This window comes from Pongo abelii, chromosome 18, assembly GCF_028885655.2.
Source record: "Pongo abelii isolate AG06213 chromosome 18, NHGRI_mPonAbe1-v2.0_pri, whole genome shotgun sequence".
Taxonomy (NCBI): Eukaryota; Metazoa; Chordata; class Mammalia; order Primates; family Hominidae; genus Pongo; species Pongo abelii.
The window spans coordinates 88,375,829-88,388,307 of NC_072003.2; the positions used below are offsets into that span (position 1 = coordinate 88,375,829).

At 61.4% G+C, this 12,479-nt stretch overlaps 1 protein-coding gene across 3 annotated transcripts in view; it reads right to left on the bottom strand.

The window, feature by feature from the left end:
* Positions 1–12,479, bottom strand: part of CBFA2T3 (CBFA2/RUNX1 partner transcriptional co-repressor 3) — a 106,583-nt gene that overhangs the window by 52,693 nt on the left and 41,411 nt on the right. The gene's annotated exons all lie outside the window — the stretch shown is intronic.

Consider the following 12,479-nt stretch of genomic DNA (forward strand, 5'->3'; position numbering starts at 1 on the left):
AAGGGACAAGCTGGCCGTGGCCCCGTGTGTGCCAGGGTGGGGCCTATTGAGCCTCAGTTTCCTCGGCTGTAAGACGGGATTGGAGGCGTTCACAGCGGGGGTTGCTGGGAATTCCTCCTCTGGATTGGGCTGGTGCCTCGGTGCACCATGGGCTCCCAGGAGCTCACAAGGCCTTCCGTGACCGTCCCTTGTGCCCCACCTCAGAGTGAGGTCCTTGCAGCAGCAGGGCAGCCCCGTCCGGCCCTGTCCGGTCCCCGCTGCCTCCCTGCCCTCGTCTCCTTTCTCTGAGACAAGGCTCCTCAAGACAAGGCTCCACCTCCGAGACAAGGTCCTGGAGGTGGCGGCACACTCCTGCCTCGGGCCTGGCACGCGTGGTCCTTCCCTCCTCCCGCAGCTGAGTTCCATGTCCCTTTACCAGAGAAGCCAGCGTCAGCCGCCATGGCCCTTGGTGGGGCAACACCATCGCTGCTCCCTTCCTTCACTACTGTTTCTCCCAGACGGAGCAGCAGCCCCGGGCGTACAGCAGGCACCAATCAATCGCTGCTCCCTTCCTTCACTACTGTTTCTCCCAGACGGAGCAGCAGCCCCGGGCGTACAGCAGGCACCAATCAATCGCTGCTCCCTTCCTTCACTACTGTTTCTCCCAGACGGAGCAGCAGCCCCGGGTGTACAGCAGGCACCAATCAATCGCTGCTCCCTTCCTTCACTACTGTTTCTCCCAGACGGAGCAGCAGCCCCGGGCGTACAGCAGGCACCAATCACTATTTGTCCAGGGAATGAACGGGCACCGCCTAATGAGTTAGGTCAGATGGAGGCGTGGCTCAGAGACGTCAGTGTGAAGGCCAGGTCGACGTGACAAGCCGGGTCCCGCCCTGCCCTCGGGTGCATGGACTTCCCCAGGCAGCACTGATGCCCCCGCTGAGGTGAGGCTGCTGGGCCCCATCTGTGGGGAGAGGCAGCTGGAAACTGGGGGCCCCAGCTCCTCCTGGAGCCAGATCCTGACCCCACACCCAGCCTGTTATCTGGGTGTCTGAATCCTGCCGGGGTGGAGAAGGGGCTGGGGAAGAGGTGGGTCCACCTGTTCTCCTCCAGGGACCTCCCTGCAACCCTTTGTGAGGTCAGAGCTGGGCACCCAGGGAGACAGCGACCTTGGCCATGGGGGTCACGCCAGCCACGTACCAGCCTGGCATGGCGCCTGCAGGTTATAATCTTCGGGCTGCTCTGGGGCTAGGCGGCAGCTGTAGGGGGGTTCAGCTGTCACAGAGGGAGCCTGGGAAGCCAGCACTGCCTGGGACGATCCCCCTTCTGCCTCCTCCTCCCCAGGCCCTGGAGGCCCAGCTGGCCGTACCCTACCTGGCCGTACCCTACCTGGAGAGCCAAACCCTACTAGGCTGCCCGTAAGGACACCTGGCAGCCAACACTGACCCGAAGACAGGTCAGCCAGACTTCCCACCTGCTCCCTCAGGAGGTGGGATCGGGTCCCCTCCCGCTGGGCTGCATGCGCCACGATGGAAAGGCGCCTCGTGACACGCTGCGGTCAGCTCAGAAAAGCCGCAGATGCCGACACGGGCAAGCCTGCCCAGCGTGGGGTATCCTCTGAAGTGCACAGGGAGGGCCTCATGGAGGCCTCTGTCCACAGGCAGCGACTCCCAGCACCCACCGCTGCTGACCGAGCCCCTGGCACCCCCAAGCCGAGCCTTTGAACCCCAGCAGGGAAGGCCACCTGGCCGAGACCCTGGCCACCACGGGGCTATCACTGTCCCATGGGGCTCTGTTCCGACTCCTGGCCCGAGGGTCGCTGAGCACCACCAGGGCTGCCTTATGCCTCTGAGTTTGGGGTGGTTTGTTTGGCAGCACTGGGGCGCGGGCAGCTTCCTGCCCGGCGTGTGGCATAGCTGTCCTTTGACGGGGCGTTTCTGGGATCCTGTGGTTTAGGGGACGCTCCCCCACTCCCTGGCCTTGGGGGACGATGACCAGGTGGAGCAGGCCCGGTCTGTGAGGGAGTCACAACGCCAGGTCACTCCAAGCTGCCTCTGTGGCCACGACGTCCAGCCGCCCCCACACAGGGAAGACCCATGATCAAGCCCCAGGGCTGGAAAGCGGACACAGGGGATGTATTTGTTTGTGGAATCAAATACAACGGCAGCTTGCAGGCAGCCCAGCCACTGTGCAAACAACCCTCTTCCAGCACCCAGTGAGAGCGTCCCTGAAGCAGCCGGCGACCCTGGGCACTGTCACCCACCAGGTGGGGTGTTGGGGACCGTCCCTCAGGCAAGACAAGGTGCCTGTGTACTGAGCACCTCCTGTGTCAGGTGCAGACAGACGGAAGTCCTGCCCCACGGAGCTGACCTCAGACGGGAGCCCAGGAATACTGTGAAAACGTACAAGACCCACGGCCGAGGCTGGGGGGTGCAAACGTACAAGACCCACGGCCAGGGCTGGGGGGTGCAAACGTACAAGACCCAGCAAACGTACAAGAGTCAGGCTGGGAGGTGTGGTGGTTGGGAGAGGCACGGGTGGGTGAGTGGACGGCCACTGAAAAGGTTTCATCTGAGCAAGGCCTGAAGGAGGGCAGCTGGGAGCCACGCAGGCGTCGAGGGGGAGCAGTCCAGACACTGGGGCCAGCAGCGCAAAGGCCCTGAACTGCAGCCAGCCAGGCACGGTGGGTGGCAGCAAGGCGGAGCAGAGTGGGTGGTGGAGGGGAGGGGAATTTTTGTGGTCTTGGAGGCCCCACGAGGACCTCGGCTCCATCCCTGGAGAGCTGTGACTGGCCTTTAATGGGTCCCATCTGGCTGCTAAGTGCAAAATAGACCTGGGATGCGGGGCAGGGGTAGAAGCAAAGAAACCAGGTACAGAATCTGGCACAAGTCACGCGGTCAGAGAGCAGGTGCTGGAGAGATCCCGTAACTGTTTGTGGAATCAAACAGGACAGCAGCTTGCAGGCAGCCTGGCCGCCGCTGTGCAAACAACCCAGGGCGTCCCTGAATCAGCCGGTGACCTCAGGCAACGGCATCCATCACCGGGGCCAGCACACCATCGCCTATGAGAGGCGTGGTGAGGGCTGCTCCCACGGGCCTGTGGGAGGACCCGTTGACAGCAAGGCCAAGACCCCTGCCACCAGGACAGCGGCTTTTCTTGATAATTTATCCCTTGAAACCCCGTGGACAATTAAACCCAGAGTTAGCAGGTGAGACAGGGATTCTACTCCTAGGAATCCAACCAAGAGAAATGACATTCATCCATGCAAAAGCTACCAATACCCACAGCTGCATCGTCCACGCAAAAGCTACCCATACTCACAGCTGCGTCGTCCGCGCAAAAGCTACCCATACCCACAGCCGCGTCATCCACGCAAAAGCTACCCATACCCACAGCTGCGTCGTCCACGCAAAAGCTACCCATACCCACAGCTGCGTCGTCCACGCAAAAGCTACCAATACCCACAGCTGCGTCGTCCACGCAAAAGCTACCAATACCCACAGCTGCGTCGTCCACGCAAAAGTCACCCATACCCACAGCTGCGTCATCCATGCAAAAGCTACCAATACCCACAGCTGCATGGTCCACTATAACCACAATGGGGGCAACAACTCACACATCCATCAACGGACACACAAAACGTGGTCTTTCCGCACAGTGCAGTGCAGCTCAGCCACGGGGAAGGAGGCTCCCCTTCCCCAACCCACTGGGGGTTGAGGGTGGAGGAGCGAGGAGATGGGGAGGGGCAGACTAGGGGCTGGGGGTGGAGGAGTGAGGAGATGGGGAGGGGGCAGACTGGGGGTTGGGGGTGGAGGAGCGAGGAGATGGGGAGGGGTCAGACTGGGGGCCGGGGTTGGAGGAGGGAGGAGATGGGGAGGGGGCAGACTAGGGGCTGGGAGTGGAGGAGTGAGGAGATGGGGAGGGGTCAGACTGGGGGCTGGGGGTGGAGGAGTGAGGAGATAGGGAGGGGGCAGACTAGGGGCTGGGGGTGGAGAAGCGAGGAGATGGGGGAGGGGCAGACTGGGGGTTGGGGGTGGAGGAGTGAGTGGCAGTGGGAGTGGGGTTTCCTTTTGGGGTGATGAGAATGTTTGGGAGCTAGCTGGCGGTGGGGGGTTGCGTTGCATTGTGAGTGCACTAAATGCTACTGAAGTTACACTATACGATGCTTAAAATGATAAATGTTATGTGTATTTTCCCACAATTGAAAAAACAGCGGGGAGACTGAGACAGGCAGCTCATGACCTATTAACCTGCCCCTGCCAGGGACCCATCCACGTTGCTAACAGCCCAGGAGTGATGAGTGGAGCCAGGCCGCCTCTTCCCTGAGTTTGGGCACCTCAAATGTGAGAGGGGCTCAGCCTCCCTCCCGGGGGCCCTGCTCCTGTCAACCGGGGCCAACTTGCAGGCAGGTAGCGGGAGGCACTGCTGTGACTCCAGCCCTGGCTCTGTGGGCCTGGCTGTGCTGGAAACCAGGAGGGTGGAGGCCAGGCCCAGAAGGCTGGTGGCTGGAGTGAGTGGGAGCTGAGCGACCTTCTTACTGCAAACACCCCCCTTCCAGAGACACAAGCACACCCTTAAGGGTGGGAGCGCCCACAAGGACCGGTCTGTGGCAAGTGACCTTTCCAACCCGAAGGTCTCCTGGGCAGAAGCCCCTTCACGTGCCAAGGACGAGCCAGAGGTGGAGAAGGGCCGTGGGCCGGCCCCGTGGACGAGCCGGAGATGGAGAAGGGCCGTGGGCAGGCCCCGTGGACGAGTCAGAGGTGGAGAAGGGCCATGGGCCGGCCCCGTGGACGAGTCAGAGGTGGAGAAGGGCCGTGGGCTGGCCCCGTGGTGCAGAGTGAGCAGGTGCTGGGAGCACTGGCCTGCAGCTCAGACCTCTGCTTGTCTCTCTGGTCACCCCAGTCCTGGGGCAGCATGGTCCCTGGCTCTGGGCAAGTTTGGTTGGATGTAGGTGCTGTGGTCCCTGGTGAGCCCTAGTGTCATGGTTCACGCTTTATAAAAGCTCTCATGGGGTTACAGTGCAAAGGGGATGGGAAGGAGGGTTTGGGGAGGGTAAGCACTTCGCCGAGGCACTCATCGTTTGTGGAACATTCTCTGAGGCTGGCTGTGGGGATCCCCTGTGAGTCTGGACAGCCAGGTCATAGGTCATGCTTCCTCCTGGCCCGGTTTTCACACCGTGGTACCCCACACGCATGCACACGTGTGCACACCATCACACACTCAGACTTTACACACATGCACCTGCATGTGCGCCCCTGGCAACGGCACCCGACGCGGTGACCTTGGGGCTGGTGTCGTTGTGGAGACAGCCTGCCAGGTGGCCCCTCACACGGCCCCTGCTTCCCCATCCTGGAAAACAGGCAGAGCACACTTTCAGGAAAGAGGCCGCCCTGGCGTTGGACTCAATGACCATAAAACAGCCTCTTAAGCTGGGCGCAGTGGCTCATGCCTACAATCCCAGCACTTCGGGAGGCTGAGGCGGGAGGATCGTTTGAGCCCAGGAGCTTGAGACAGCCTGGGCGATGTAGCGAGACCCCATCTCTACCAAAAAAATTAAAAATTAAAAAAACAATTAGCTGGGCATAGTGGTGAACACCTGTAGTCCCAGCTACTCTGTAGGCTGAAGGGGGAGGATCGCTTGAGCCTAGGAGGTTAAGGCAGCAGTGAGCCATGATCGTACCACTGCACTCCTGCCTGAGCGATAAGAGGGAGACCCCGACTATAAGTAAAGGGAAAAAAGAGGCCGGGCGCGGTGGCTCACGCCTGTCATCCCAGTACTTTGGGAGGCTGAGGCGGGTGGATCACCTGAGGTCAGGAGTTCGAGACCAGCCTGGCCAACATGGCAAACCCCTGTCTCTACTAAAAATACAAAAAAAAAAAAAAAAAAAAAAAAGCCGGGTGCAGTGGTGTGTGGCTGTAATCCCAGCTACTTGGGAGGATGACGCAGGAGAATCACTTGAACCCGGGAGGCAGAGGTTGCAGTGAGCTGAGATTGCGCCACTGCACTCCAGCCTGGGCGACAGAGTGAGATTGTGTCTGGGGGAAGAAAAGAAAGAAAGAAAAGAAAAATGGCCTCTTGGGCCAGGTCCTGGGAGCTCGAGGGAGGTGATGGCATGGAACCAGGACCCGGAGACGTCACTTCTGATGGAAGTCCGCACGCCCAGAGACAGGCCAGGCCCTCAGTGTGCAAGCCACCAGCCTCCTCTCCTTTCCAGACAGGCTTTGCTCTGTGGCCCCGGCCCTGCCTGGTGCACCTCCCGTTTGCCTCACTGGTCAACTCCTGGGGGCTGCTTTGCGTTCCCCCAGGGCAGGGTCCCAGACTGCACGCCTCACAGTGCCACACGTCTGCACGCCTCTGCACACGTCACATGCCTCTATACGCCTCACATGCCTCACAGTGCCACACGTCTGCATCCCCACAGCCATAGTGGCCACTTCATGCCATGTGTGTGTGACTTGGTGAAATCCCTGTCCCTCTGCTCTGTGCGGCACAGCAGCCGCAAGCACAAGAACGGCACGAAGAGGACAGAGGCGAGACCCCAGTGAGCCAAGCTGCACGCTGCCCCCGCGAGAGCTGAAATAAAATACCTCGGTCACTTAGAAATCAGTGCATGTTGAAAATAATGAGTTTTGGACACACTGGGTTAAGTAAGATTATATATTATAAACATTAATTTTGCCTAGTCTCCTCTTCCCTTTTTCAACGTGGCCACGAGACAGTCTGAAATGATCCACGCCCCTTCCCTGGCGTGCCGAAGCTCCCTTGGGAGAGGCCGCCCCTCGGCACATGGAGGCACGGGCGAGAAGGGCTGCCCCACGGTGGCTGCTCAGGTCACAGGAGAGGCCGACTTGGGCCCAAAGGGGAGGCTCCGTGCATGTTCCCGAACACTCTGCTCCCAGGTCCCCTGTTGGATGGTTTGGGCTTCTGGGCATGAACAGTGCCGGACCCTGAAGGAGCAGCTCGGCCTGGGCTTCTGGGCATGAACAGTGCCGGACCCTGAAGGAGCAGCTCGGCCTGGGCTTCTGGGCATGAACAGTGCCGGACCCTGAAGGAGCAGCTCGGCCTGGGCTTCTGGGCATGAACAGTGCTGGACCCTGAAGGAGCAGCTCGGCCGCAGAGGTACGGTGGGGACATGGCAGCCAGCAGGGCCACACAGAGAGGGTCTCAGCCACACACCTGGCCGGCACCATCGGGGAGTGACAGGAGAGGCTCCATCTTCCCTGTGCACAGTGTGCAGTGCTGACCAACCCCCCCAAGGGACAGACGGGGACACGGAGGCCCAGAGGAGTGGAGAGAAGTCTGGCCTCGCTGCCTGCCTGTTCTTGCTGTTGGCAGGGCCTGGTAAGGGAGGCAGAGACGCCGCAAAAGAGGCATGAAGGGCCGTGCCCTGCCCTCTTCCACCCCCGAAGTTCAGAAGGACGCATTCTTTAAGGGAGCTGAAGGCCACGTGGTGGAGCTGCAAGCCGCCATCAGGCACAGGGATACGTGGAGTCCAGCACCCAAGGCCCCTGTTCTGTCCACTCCAGCACAGCCACGGCCCAGAGACCCAACACTGCCCCCGGTCAGGGGCAGTCCTGGTTCTGATGTCTCTGGTGCAGGAGAGGCTGCGTGAAAGGGCCCCCTGTCCACTGTGCTCTGAGTACAGGCTGGGCTAGACTAGGCTGTGGAGCCCCGGGGTGGTGGCCAAGGCAAGGGGAGGGGCCCGGCAATCCCCAGGCCCGGTGAGAGCTCCCCACCACCTGCGTGGGGACCCTGGTGGTGCAGAAATACCTAGGCTCTGGATGGCCCGAGTCAGGTGGCCTCGGCTCCCAAGTGGGAATTCTGCCTCTGACAGGGAGTAACTCGAGTGCAACTGATCTTACCCTCAGTTTCCCCTCTGTAAATGGGTCTGCAGGTGGCGTGGTGCACGCGGGGCCCCAGGGCTTGGCCCCAAGCTTGCAGGCTGTCCTCACATGGGTGGAGCAGGCACAGGGCCTCGGGTCTGGGCTGTGCAGGAGTCTGACCATCGAGGTAGTCTCTCTGGACCACCCCATTTTGCAAAGGTGCAGACAGTGAACTTCTGTTCCGGGGCCTGCAGAGAAGGCCGCCTGGGTGCAGAGCTGCCTTCATGCCGCAGCCACCACCGAGCCTCAGGACACCACCGGGTGTCCCCCCAGAAAGGGGACGAGGCTGATGGTCCCAGCCCAGACACACACAGACCTTTCCCAGCTCATCACAGCCCAAAGGAGTAGATGCCTTTGTGACTGCATTTTGCGTTTGAGACCCGAGGGACAGATGGGAATATTTGCTGTAGGTCACGCAGCTGCTGGGAGGGGAGTCAAATCCAGGTGCGGGCTCCAAGAAGCCGAGGGGCTGCCCATCCCCCTCCCCGCTGCCTCCGGGAACACGGCAGGGGGCTGCAGTCACCCCTGGCCCTGGTGGGGAGCCCCTCCCCACCTGTAAGAGGGTGTCACTGCAGCTGGAGCTGCTTCCCCTGCTGGCTTGACAGCACCCTGGCTTTCCCGGGTACTCAGGGAGGTCGGGTACACTGGGTGGGGACTTCCTCATTAGTTCCATCTGTGACCTGGGGCCACCAGGGTGCGCAGGAGCCCTCCTGACTGCCCCGGGCGTTTCCTGGGCGTCTCCCAGGTATCTCCCATCCTGGTCGCCGGCAGGTCCCACCTGCTGCCTCCCCAGTGTGGACTTTCCTCTGCTGAGTAAACAGAAGACTGCCCTGGTGCCCGGACTTCCTCCCCAAACCTCCTCCTGCCACGTCCACCACGACCCCAGCCTCAGGGGCAGCCGAGCATCCACCATGACCCCAGCCTCAGGGGCAGCCGAGCATCCACCACGACCCCGGCCTCAGGAGCAGCCGAGCATCCACCACGACCCCAGCCTCAGGGGCAGCCGAGGAGGCTCTGAGCTGCCCAGTCCCGACAGGGGGCAGAACCGGCCCTGGGTGGCTGAGCAGGCGGGAAACGCAGAGACAGGCTGCCTAGAGCAGTGCAGGGTGAGCTGCCGGCTGGGCTGCTGGTGCCTTGGCTCCGGGAGACGTCTTCCTTATTATGGCCAAATTCATCTTTGTTTTCCTTCCCAGTGACATCTGGCTCTCAGTGAGGTCCCACGAATTACAAAAAGCAGAAGTCTGAACTTCTGTTTTATTGCCACAGGAAACTCATTGCCATAGCACAGGCAGAAAGCCGGATCCCGGCGGGTCCTGAGTCCCCAGCTTCCACCCTCGGGGCAAGCTGTGAGCTCAGAAGTGGGGACTGGGGAGCAGTTATCTCTCACTCTCCTCATCGTCAGTTTCCAGCTCAACTGCCAGGTCTCCGCCTGAGTCTTTTCCACTGATGCTACAAGGGCGGTTTCCACTCCAGGAATTTTTTTTCCAGACAAGCAAAGCCCTTGCCTGCATTTGCTCTTGGCTAAGGCAGCCCTCCCAGGCCTGCCCGGTGGGCTGTTTCCTGCAGCACAGCCTGGGCTCCGCTGAAAGGAGGGTCCCGGCCTGGGGAACTGCAGAAGCAGAACCAGGCCTTCTCACTCTGCCCAGGAAAGTCAGGGGGTGGAGAATAAAACTCCCAGGAAAGGATCTGGGGTGTGGTTCACTGACGCAGGCCTTCCCAGAGAGACGGAGCCACGAGGTGGATGAACAGCGTGGTATCCACCCAACCTGACCCAGACCCTGGAAACAAGGATGGTGACGCTGTCGTGAGCATCCCTCTGAGCTGCCCTCAAGCGGCCTGCACCTCCCTAGCCAGTACCCCAGCAGTTGTGTTTCCACCCCCTCCTGCCCCTGCGAGGCAGCGGGTCCCAGCCCACAGTGTGCACTGGACTCTGCAGGCCCACTCCCTGCCGTCCCCACGCTGGCCCTCCCGCGTCAGAACTCAGTGGGAAGTTCTAGGGGCCTGACCACCCTGGATGTGTCGCAGGCAGAGCCCCGTGGTACCCACCCGCGTGGGGCTCCTGTGCTGCAAGCTGCGAACCTCTGTGGGCCTCAGCTTCCCCGTCTGGAAAGTGGGACAGCAGCGGTGCCCTCAGGGCTGCTGTGAGGATCCAATGCAGGGCCTGGGTGCCTCTCACTGCATGTGACTCTGCCCCCACCTGGTATGGAGTAGGTGTTCGATCAATACTTGCCCAGGGAATGAGCACTGGAGGACAGGCACTTTTTGTCCTGTAAGTGAAGTGGTGGCAAAGCCACCCTCTGGCATTGACAAATTGTAGAGTTTGGGTCCTTCCCGTCCCCAGGGGCCTGGGACCAGCCTGGGAGGTGACATCGGTTGCCTGGATGTGGATTTCTACGAACAGTGGATGCTATGTCTGTGATAATAGCCGGGCAATGTTCCAGTGGCTTCTGGAGGGTCTTTAGCAACAACGACCCCCCTCCCCTGCACAGCAGGGCAGGAAGCAGAGGTGGGGCTGGCCAGAGGTGCAGGACTAGAGCAGCTGGGACGAGGCTGGCCTTGGGGCTCCATGACCCAGGTAGGGCAGAGGTCAAGTTCTCCCACCAGTGCCCTGACCCCAGATGGGGCCCAGGGCCTCTGTCCAGGTGAGGGCTTTTGCACCTACAGTGCTAACCCTGAGTCACGACTGAGCCCTCAGCCACCAGATCTCCCAGCCCCCTGGGGGTGCCCAGGTGCTCTAAGAATGTGGCCCGGAAGGCTGGGGATGGGGACCGACGGCACAGGCAAAGGAACGCCCGGGCAGGGCTGGACAGGGACTGGGTGGGGCTGGACAGGGACTGGGCGGGGCTGGACAGGGGCCTGGAGACACTCGCTGCAGCAGGCCCTCAGACTGGCTCCCTGCATGACCTGTGGACTGTACCTCTCCCGGCGTCGGAGACGGGGAGCGCTCCACGGCCCTCGTGGGTGTTACAGGGACGCAACAGTGCGTGTAAGCCCCAGCGCTGTTGTAGGCTCTAAGACCCACCCAGGAAGGCTCCACGACCCTGTGAGCAGGAGAGACAGGCCACAGGCAGGCAGTGCAGCAAGTGCGGGCCAGGAGAGCAGCCCCACGGAGACGCCAGAGCCTTCACCTGTGGCGCCACTAACAAGGCCCTGCTGCTCCCTCCATGCTGGGTCTGAACACCCGCGTGGCACACACAGCACAGGGGCACGCTGAAGTTGCTTCTGGTTCCTCCCTGCCTGGGAAGGAAATTCAGATCCACTTAATTCAACCAGCATCCTTCCACCCTGGTGCTGCGGGAGGCTGAGGATGAATCAGAAAACCCCAAAGTCAACCTGCTAACGGTGCAGCAGGGGAGGGGGAGGCCAGCGGAGAGCCCCAAGATGGTTCCAGAAGCTGGCAGGGAAATGCCTCACCCACCTCACACCCTCCCTGCCACCCCAGAGGCGGCAGCGGCGAGGCCCGGCCCTCCCCCGTGCAGCCCTGAGGGCTGGGATCTTGGGGATTAGTGACCCAGCCTGCCGGCAGCATCTCCAGATCCTCGCGTAGGGAGAAAAATTAATTTCTTCCAGTCATGCAGAAATGAAAATATGTGGAGCCAAACCAGAGAGATTTCCTGGAGGTGGTAACTGAATTACGCGGATAGCGGGCGGCAGGGGAAGAGCTCAGGGGGGGCTCGGGCGGCTGGCGTGTGGCTTCGTAGCCCCAGAGGGTTCTGGAAGAAGATGTCTGGGGAAAGCCCTCCCACTCACCAGCCCTGGCTTCACAGGTGGCGACAGCACGGCCCCAGCACCACGAACCACTCATGTGAACTTCCCTTCTCCCCTGTCACTAGAGTATCCCAGCACATCCCAGGAGAGATGGAGCCTGCCGGAAGACTGATCCTGATGCGATACTCTCTTCCCTCCCTGAGCCCCAATCTCGGGTGGAGGCCACATCTGTTTCTCTGCTCTGGGCGCTTCTTCCTTTCTGTTTCCCTTTCAGTGTGGAAGAGTGGCCGCTTGCCCAGCAGGACGGTCCCAAATAGCATGGCTTTTCCAGGCACGGTGCTGTCGGCCGCACAGAACAGGACCTTCCCGGCGGCTCCGGCTTGCACAGCATCCGCCTGTCTGGCCCCCGTGGAAGTTTCTGACTCCCAACGCCCAGACTGGAGTGGGGGCAAAGGACACAGCCCAACCCCAGAGGCACACAGAGCCAGCCCTCCACGGACGAACGTGCCCAGAACTGTGGGCTGGGCCTTCCTGCCTCCTCCCCTGCCGGGAAAGCGATGCCAGGGGCAGGTGAGGGTCGGACGCGCTCAGGCCCAGCCCTCACCCCTTCAGGTCTGAGGGACACAGTGGAGTCCCAGCCTCAAGAAGTTTCCCCAACCTCTCAGCAACTTGAGAGCAATGCCAGGCACCGAATAACCGGCCCCCGCCCCTTATCCCCGGCCGACCCGTCCGCCGAGGTGGCTGCCCTGGGAACCTCCTGTTCCTGGTCCAGGAGAGGAAACGCACACCCGGGCCGGACGCACAGAAGCCGCACCCTGGCCGGGGCCACAAGCCTGACAGCTACCGACAAGCCCCCACCCACAGGAGCACGCGACGTGCTCTCCTTTCAAGGGAAAGGTTTTTCTTCC